Here is a 9,720-nt window from a genome sequence, read left to right on the forward strand (position 1 = left end):
ATCAAGAAGATGTGGTTTATCTATACCATGGAATACTACATGGCAATGAGAAAGAATGAAATCTGGCCATGTGTAGCAACATGGATGGACCTTGAGGGTGTTATGCTGAGCGAAATAAGTCAGGCAGAGAAGGACAAATATCATATGTTTGCACGTATAGGAGGATTAGGAGGAACTTCACTGAGGACCATGGGGGAGAAGAAGGGGGGAAATGGTGGGGGAAAGGGAGAGAGGCAAACCATGAGAGACTCTTGAATGCTGAGAAACAAATTGAGGACTGATGGATGTGGGGGGGCAGGGGGGATGGGCACTGGGTGTTTTATGGAAACCAATTTGACAATAAACTAGCTGTAAAAAATAAAACATAAAAAAATATTAAAAAAATCAAAAGAAGATGCCATCTACGACTTTTATAGCTAGAGAGGACAGGTCAATTTGTGGCTTCAAAGCATCAAGATGACCCTCTTGGTGGGAGCTAATGGAGCTTGTGACTTTAAGTTGAAGCCAATGTTCCCTCAGCATTTTGAAAATCCTAGTAATGTTAAGGTTGGCGAGAAATCTACTCTGTCTGTGCTCTGTAAACTGAACAAAGCCTAGATGACATCATATCTGCTTACAACATGGTTTACTGAATATTTTAAGCCCACTATTGAAACATGCTTGGAAAAGATTCCTTTCAAAATATTACTGCTTATTGACCATGTACCTGGTCACCTACGAGCTCTGATGGAGATGTACCATATGGTCAGTGTTGTTTTCATGCCTGCTAACACCATATTCATTCTGCAGTCCATGAACTAGAGAGTCATTTTGACTTTCAAGTCATGTTATTGAAGAAAAACGTTTCATAAGGCTGTAGCTGCCATCGATAGTGATATTTTAGGTGGGTCTAGGCAAAGTAAATGGAAAACCTTCTGGAAAGGATTCAACATTCTAGAAGCCATTGAGAACTTTGATGATTCATGGAAAGAGGTCAAAATATCAACATGCAGAGGCATTTGGACTAAGTTGATTCCAACCCTCATACATGACTTTGAGGGGTTCCAGACTTCAGTGGAGGAAGTAACTAAAGATTTGGTAGATAGAGCAAGAAAACTAGAAATAGAAGTGGAGCCTAATGATGTGACTGATTAGCTGCAATCTCATGATATAACTTTAACAGATAATAACTTGCTTCTTATGGATGAGCAAACAAAGTTGTTTCTTGAGATGCATTTGTCTCCTGGCGAAGACACTGTGATGATTGTTGAAATGGCAACAAGGATATGGAATATGGAACTTTGTTGATAAAGCAGTGGCAGGGTTTGGGAGGATTGACTGCAATTTTGAAAGCGAGTAAAATGCTATCAAACGATACTGCATGTTACAGAGAAATCATCTGTGAAAGAAAGTATTCATTGATGTAGGAAACTTTATTGTCATTTTCTTTTAAGGTGTTGCCGCAGCCATTTCAGTCTTCAGCAGCCACCATGCTGGTTAGCTGGTTAGTCAGCAACCATGATTATGGAGGCAAGACCCCCAACAGCAAAAAGATGGTGACTCACTGATAGCTTAGATCATGGTTGGCATTTTTTAGCAGTAATGTATTTTTAAGGTGTGTACACTGTATTTTAGCAAAATGCTTTGCACATTTAGTATACCACAGTATAAACATAACTTTATATACACTAGGAAACCAAAAAACTAATTTGACTTGCTTTATTGCAGTGGTCTGGAACTGAATCATAGGGTATTTTTGAATCAACAATGTCTTTAAGGTATACCTGTCTATTTTATCATCAGGAAGTATGATGCCTCAGCTTTGTTCTTTGTTTAGATTGGTTGGGCTATTTGGGGACATTTATGTTTCCCTGTGAATATTAGAATTGTTTTCCCTCCCTCCCTCTCTCCCTCCCCCCCCCTCTGCCTGCCTGCTTCCCTCCCTCCCTCCCTCCCTCCCTCCCTCCTTCCTTCCTTCCTTCCTTCCTTCCTTCCTTCCTTCCCTCATTATTCTCAGTGAAGATATTAAATTTTTTTTTTAACATTTATTCATTTTTGAGAGACAGAGCACAAGCCCAGGGAGATACAGAATCTGAAGCAGACTCCAGAACCTGAACTGTCAGCACAGAGCCCCACGTGGGACTCAAACTCATGAACCACAAGATCATGACCTGAGCTGAAGTCGGACACTCAACTGACTGAGTCACCCAGGTGCCTGTATTTTTTATTCTTTTTTTAAGTTTATTTTTTGGAGAGAGAGGCAGAGCATGCAAGCAGGGGAGGGCAGAAAGAGAGGGAGACAAAGGATATGAAGTGGGCTCTGTGTTGAAAGCAGAGAGCCCAACATGGGGCTTGAAGTCACGAACTGTAAGGTCATGACTTGAGGTGAAGTCAGATGCCTAACCAAGAAAGCCACCCACGTGCTCCTGTTTTTTCTCTATATCTATAAAAAAATAAATGCCATTGGCATTTTGATAGGGATTGCATTGATCTGTAGAGCATTTTGGGTTGGTTTAGGCATTTTAACCGTGTTTAACAGTACTTAAATAGTCTTTTAATCCATCAGTCCAGTTTTCATCTTTTTCCCTTCAGTTTCTTTGGTAAGTGTCTTGTCGTTTTCAGTGTACAGATTTTTCACCTCCGTGGTTAAGTTGATTCCTAAGTATTTTATTATTTTTGGTACAATTTTAAATGGCATTATTAACCTAATTTCCTTTTCAGATTGTATGTTGTTAGGGAGTATAAATGCAGTTGATTTTTGTATGTTGATTTTGTGTCCTGCAACTCTACTGAATGTACTTAATCTGACAGGTTTTTTGGAGCAATCTTTGGGGTTTTCTATGTATGAGATTATGTCATCTGCAAATAGTGTTTGTTTCACTTCTTTCTTTCAAATATGGATGGCTGTATTTATTTTTCTTGCCTAGTTTCTCTGGCTAGGACTTGTAATACTTTAGTCCAATAGTAGGACTGCAAGTGACTAAAGTGAGTATCCTTACTTGTTCCTGATTTTAGAGGAAAAGTTTTCAGTTTTTTTCATCATTGAGTATGGTATTAGTTGTAGGATTTTTATATATGGCCTTTATTACGTTGGAGTAACTTCTTTCTATTCCTACCTTGTTGAATGTTTTTATCATGAAAGAGTGTTGAATTTTGTCACATGCTTTTGTTGATAAGATTGTGTCAGTTTTTTTTTTTATTCTGTTAATGTGGTATATTGCATTGGTTTTCATGTGGTTGAACCATCCTTGCATTCCAGGGATAAATATACTTGGTCATAATGTATAATCCTTTTAATGATCTACTAATTATTTTTAATTCTTATTTATTTTTGAGACAGAGAGACAGTGTGTGAGTGAGGGAGGGGCAGAGAGAGAGGGAGACACAGAATCTGAAGCAGGCTCCAGGCTCTGAGCTGCCAGCACACAGCCTGATGTAGGGCTCAAACTCACAGTCTATGAGACCATGACCTGAGCTGAAGTCTGACGCTTAACCAACTGAGCCACCCCAGGTGCCCCTTAGTGACCTACTGAGTTTGAAATGCTGGTATTTTGTTGAGGACTTTTGCATCTGTATAGATCAAGGATATTGGCCTACAGTTATAGTGTTGTTTTGTTTCCTTTACCTTATGGTGTCTTTGGCTTTGATATCAGGGTCTTTATGGCCTTATAAAATGAGTTTTAAATTACTTCCGAGACTTTATTTATATTTTTAAAGTTTGAGAAGGACTGACTTCATTTGTTCTTAATGCTTTTAATTCTTTTTAAATTCTTAAATGACTGATAGACTTTACATTTGAAGCCATCTGGTCCAGGGCTTTTCTTTGTGAGGAGATGTTTGATTGCTGATTCAGTCTCCAAACTAGTTACAGGTCTATTCAGATTTTCTGTATCTTTATGATTTGCTTTTGGTACGTTGTGCACTTCAAGGAATGTATCCATTTTTCTAGGTTGTCCAGTTTGTTGGTATATAATTATTCAGAGTAGTCTCCAATGTTTTTAATATCTGTGACCTGATTTGTAGCACCTTTTATTTCTGATTTTGAGTTTTTGCTTTTTTCTTAGTCTAGCTGAAGATTTGTCATTTTTACTTATGTTTAAGAAAATCAAGTTGTGGATTTCCCACAAGGGAATTTTTCTATGAATTATTAGTGCTTGTGGAGGTGGGGAAGGAGGGTCCAGAATTTTCTCCTCTGTCATCTTGCTGACCTCTGAAAAATAGTAATTTTTCTCCTTTATTACTGCTAAAAGCTACATAGCCCTTTTAAGAGTTCACTAAAACTCTCTCATAATGTGTTATCTCACTATGGTGTTTCCCTTACCCCTGTGAAGACAGATCTTGTTGACTTTATATATCTGGGAAGTATATGCAAAAAGATGAACAATTGCCCAAGGTAATACAGCTAATTAGTAGCTTATATAGGCTTTATGATTTCACTTCTTGAGTTTTTTTCCTCTCACAGTACTCTGTTCTCAATGTAGAATGGGGCTTTAACCAATAAAAACAAATGCTACTTATGAAGTTCTTAACAGTTGTTTTTCCCACTGCTTTAGTGCTAAGAAAAGAAGCATTTTATTGAATAAGAAATTTTCAACAACAACTGCATTCTGCCCCATCAAAGCACCCCTCCACTTTGCATGGAGCTAAACCTTGGAGAATCAGAGCTCAATCAAGACCTGATACCTGTCCTTGAGGAGATCTCAATTTAGGGAGTGTAAAAAGTGAACAGATTGTAACAACATGTGCTGAATGCTGTAAAGGAGGTGTGTGCTAGGGGACAGGAAAAGTCTTTTCTACGATGACATTTTGTACAAGAATCTGAGGAGACAGGGCAGTTCAGGCAGAGGGAATTCTGTGAGGCAGAGAGAATTCTGTGAGGCAGAGGAAATTCTGTGAGGCAGAGGGAATTCTGTGAGGCAGATGGTACAGAGGTTTAGGGGAGAGAGCAAGTGGAAATTTCAAGTGGTCTAGATGATGTGATGGGGTTTTTAAAAAATGTTTATTTATTTATTTTGGGAGAGGGGTGGGGAAGGGCAGAAGGAAAGGGGGAAGGGGAGAGAGAGAATCCCAAGCAGGTTCTCCATGCTCAGCACTCAGCCTAATGTGAGGTTGACCCCATGATCCTAGGATCATGACCTGATGTGAAATCAAGAGATGGACACTTAGCTGACTGAGCCACCCAAGTTCCTATTGATGATGTGATGTTTAAGTGTAATTATATATATTGGGTTAAAAGTTTGTGTTGGGGAGACAGAACAGAAAGTGGGTTTAACGTGGTAAGTTATGACTAATCTGAGAAGAGCCTTGCCTGATTTGGGGGTATTTTTTTGTTTTTGTTTTTGAAAATTTTTTTAAATTCCAGTTAGTTAACATACAGTGTAGTAGTAGTTTCAGGAGTAGAATTCAGTGATTCATCACTTATATACAACACCCAGTGCTCATTACAAGTTTAAAATTTAAAAAAAAAAATTTAAGTTTATTTTTGAGAGAGAGAGAGAGAGAGAGAGAGAGACAGAGCATGAACAAAGGAGGGACAGAGAGGGAGAGACATACAGAATCCAAAGCAGGCTATAGGCTCTGAGCTGTCAACACAGAGCCTGACACAGGGCTTGAACCCAGACTGTGAGATTATGACCTAAGCCGAAGTCGGACGGTTAACTGACTGAGCCACTCAGGAACCCCTCAACAAGTTTAGAATTTATTCTATGGGGAGACCTCAGAAGCTTTTCATTGGGGGGCCTGCATTGCCAGATTTGGTTTAGGAAGAGTATGTGGAAAGCAGTGTGGATGCTGGTTTGCAGCGCAGTGAGAAAGGGAGATCCATTAGAAGATTTTTGCTGTCATTTAGATGAGGCATAATTAGGGCCTGTATAGCAATGTCAGGGCTTTAAAATGGGACTTTTTAAAAAAAAATTTTTTTTCTATTTAGTGTTAGTTTATTTTTTAGAGAGAGTGAGGCAGAATGCAAGCAGGGGAGAATCTGAAGAATCCGAAGCAGACTCTAGGCTCTGAGTTGTCATCACAGAGCCCGACATAGGGCTCAAACCCATGAACTGTCAGATCATGACTTGAGCTGTAGTCAAACGCTTAACCAACTGACCCACCCAGGCATCCCAAGACTGTGTCTTAGATTCTGTAAGTTGATGGATTTTTTGGTGTGTTTTTAAACTTTACGTTTATTGAGGCCTAATCTACATACAGTAAAATTCACTCTAGTGTATAGTTGAGAGCTTTGACAGACTCACACCCTGATGTAAGTGTATGTAACTGCCACAGAAATGAAGGTATTACTCCCTAAGTTCTCCTCTTTGCCTTCTGGTCATTTCCCTCTTTTTCCCAGCCCCTGACATCCACTGCTTGGATTTCCATTGCTGTGGATTTGCCTTTACAGAGTGCCCTATAAATGGAATCATACTGCATGAAGCCTTTTGTATTTGGCTTCTTTCACTTAGCCCAGTGCTTTTGAGATTCATCCACGGTAGTGTATTTGTTTATTTTTCATTCGTTTTTATTGCTGAGTAATAATCCATTGTATGACTTAACATCATTTATTTTTTTCATTTATGGATGCACTTTCTTTTATTTTGCCTAGTTTTTTACTTAACAGGTAAAGCTGCTATGAATGGTAACAGAGAAATGAACAAATCTTTGGACATATATTTTCTTTGGGGTAAGTAGCTAGAAGTTGAATGTGTAGATCATATGGTAGATAGATATTTAACTTTTTAAGAAACTACTGTAGTATTTTCCTTAGTGTTTGTACCATTGTACATTCTTAGCAGCAGCGTATAAGAGTTCCAGTTCCTCGGCATCCTCACCAACATACGGTACAGTAAGTCTTTTTAATTTTAATATTCTAATAGGTATGTAATATTATGTTATTGTGGTTTATTTTATATTTCTATAATGCATGTTAAGGATCATCTTTTTATATGCCTATTTTCCATCTTTTTTTGGTGAAGCATTTATTCACATATTTGGCCTTTTAAAAAATGTTTATTGTTGAGATTCAAAGAGCTCTTTACATCTGTAGAAAATCAGTCTCTGTATATACATGGGTTTATTTGACTCTATAGTCTGTTCCGGTGGACTGTTTGTCTCTTTTTATGCCATCACCATGCTGTTAGGACGACTATAGTCTTCTATTAATTTTTGGAATCAGGTACATTTAGTCATCTTTGTTTTTTTTTTAAATTTCATAGATTTTTAAAATTATTCTAGATCCTTTTCGTTTATACATGATCTTAGAATGTGCTTCTAAATTTCTAGAGAAATTTACTGGGATTTTTATTGTGGTCACATTGAATCAGTAGGTCATTTGAGGAGAACCGGCATTTAAGGATATCAAGTCTTTTACCACACAGATAGATCCCTCCATGTGTTTAAGTATTCTTTGACTTTTATCAGCAATATTTTATAGATTTCAGTGGATAGGTTTTTTGCATACTTTGTCTGGTTTGTCTCTTAACTGTTTCATTCATTGTTTGGCTCTTTTGAAACTGCTATCTTAAAAAGCTATCAGTTTCTTGTTGTTTGTTCCTAGTACCCAGAAATAAAATTAATTTTTGTATAGTAGTCTGGTATCCCAGGCATCAGAAAAGTGTTTCTGTAAAGGACTAGGTAGTAAATATTTCAGGCTTTGCAGGCCATGTGTCTCTGTCACAAGTACTCAGCTCTGCCACTGTGTTATGATGGCAATGTAGTTCACATATCAAATGAGTAAGTGTATGTGTTTCAGAACATTTTATTTACAAAAACAGGCAGTGGGCTGGGTTTGGCTCTAAGTCATGATTTGCCGATCCCTGTTGTGTTCTGCAGCCTTGCTAAGTTTACTTACTAGTTCTTGTAGCTTTTTACTTATTTTTACTTTTATTTTTTTAATTGAAGTATAGTTGACAGACAATGTTATATTAGTTTGAGGTGTACAACATAGTGATTCCCCAATTTTATGTTACGCTATATACTCACCACGAGAGTAGCCACCATCTGTCACCATAGAACACTGGTACCATTGCCTATATTCTCTGTGCGTGCCTTTCATTCCAGTGACATATACGTTTCCTAACTGAAAGCCTGTACTTCCCACCCCATCACCTGTTTTGCACCCGTGCCACCCTCCTCCTCTCTGGCAACCACTCGCTTGCTCTCTGTATTTATGGGACTGCTTCTGCTTTTTGGTTTTTCTTTTTTAAATTCCACAGATAAGTGAAATCATATACTCTTTGTCTAGTTTATTTCACTTACCTTTATGCCCTCTAGATTTGCCCATGTTGTTGCAAATGGCAGTGGTAATTTTCGTTCTTTTTTATGGTGTGTAGTGCTCCATTGCATGCATGTACCATATCTTCTTTACCCATTCCCTGTTAGTGGACACTTGGGCTGCTTCCAAATCTCCATGTGGGTTTCCACTATTTTCTTTTTACTACAAGTGACTGTATCAGTTTTCATTCTCACCAAAAGTGAAGGGCGATTTCATTTTCTCCACATCCATGCCAGCAGTTATCTCTTGTCTTTTTTTTTTTTTTAATATTTTTATTTTATTTCTAGGAGAGAGAGAGAGACAGCGTGAGCAGGGGAGGGTCAGAGAGAGAGGGGGACACAGACTCTGAAATACGCTCCAGGCTCTGAGCTGGCAGTCAGCACAGAGCCCAACGCGGGGCTCGAACCCACGAACCGCGAGGTCATGACCTAAGCGAAAGTCGGACGCTTAACCGACTAAACCACCCAGGCGCCCCTCTTGTCTTTTTGATAATAGCCATTCTGACAGGTGTAAAGTGATATCTCATTGTGGTTTAGATTTGTATTTTCCTTATATTGCGTGATGTTGAGCATCTTTTCATGTGTATGGCTATCTATATGTCCTCTTTGGAAACATCTTTTTTTAATCCTCTGGTCATTTTTAATTGGATTATTATTAATTTTTTTTTGATGTTGAGTTGTCTAAGTTGTTTATATACTTTGGATATAAACCCCTTATTGGATATATTATTTGCAAATATCTCCCCGCATTCAGTGGGCTGGCGTTTTGTTTGGTTAATGCTTTCCCTTTGTTGTTCAAAGGCTTTTTATTCTGATGTGTTCCCAACGGTATATTTTGCTTGGTTCCTAGCCTGCAGAGGCATCCATAGCAAGGTGTTGCTAGGACCAGTATCAAAGACACAAGTGCCTATGTTTTCTTCTAGGAGTTTCATGGTTTCAGGTCTTGCATTTAGGTCTCTAATCCACTTTGAGGTTTTTTGTGTGTGTGTGGTGCGAGAAAGTGGTCCAGTCTCATTCTCTTGCCAGTAGTGGTTCACTTTTCCCAGCACCGTTTATTGAAGAGACTGTCTTCCCCCATTGTATATTCTTGCCTCCTTTGTTATAAATTAATCAATCATATAAACATGGGATTATTTCTGGGCTCTGTCTTCTGTTCCATTTATCTCTGTGTCTATTTTTTATACCATCCTGATTTGATCACTCCAGCTTTGGAGTGTATCTTGAAATCTGGGATTGTGACACTGGAGCTTTGTGTTTCTTTTTCAAGAGTGCTTTGGCTCTTCAGGGTCTTTTGTGGTTCCATATATATTTTAGGATTAGTTGTTCTAGTTCTGTGAAATACACCATTGACATTTTTTTTTCTGTCTTTTAATTAGCCATTACTATTTATTTCTTTTACAAATAGTTTATTGTCAAATTGGTTTCCATATAACACCCAGTGCTCAACCCACAAGTGCCCTCCTCCATGCCCCTCCCCCCCCC

The sequence above is a fragment of the Hyaena hyaena genome, unplaced genomic scaffold, assembly GCF_003009895.1.
Source record: "Hyaena hyaena isolate Hyena2069 unplaced genomic scaffold, ASM300989v1 scaffold_107, whole genome shotgun sequence".
In the NCBI taxonomy this organism is placed as follows: domain Eukaryota; kingdom Metazoa; phylum Chordata; class Mammalia; order Carnivora; family Hyaenidae; genus Hyaena; species Hyaena hyaena.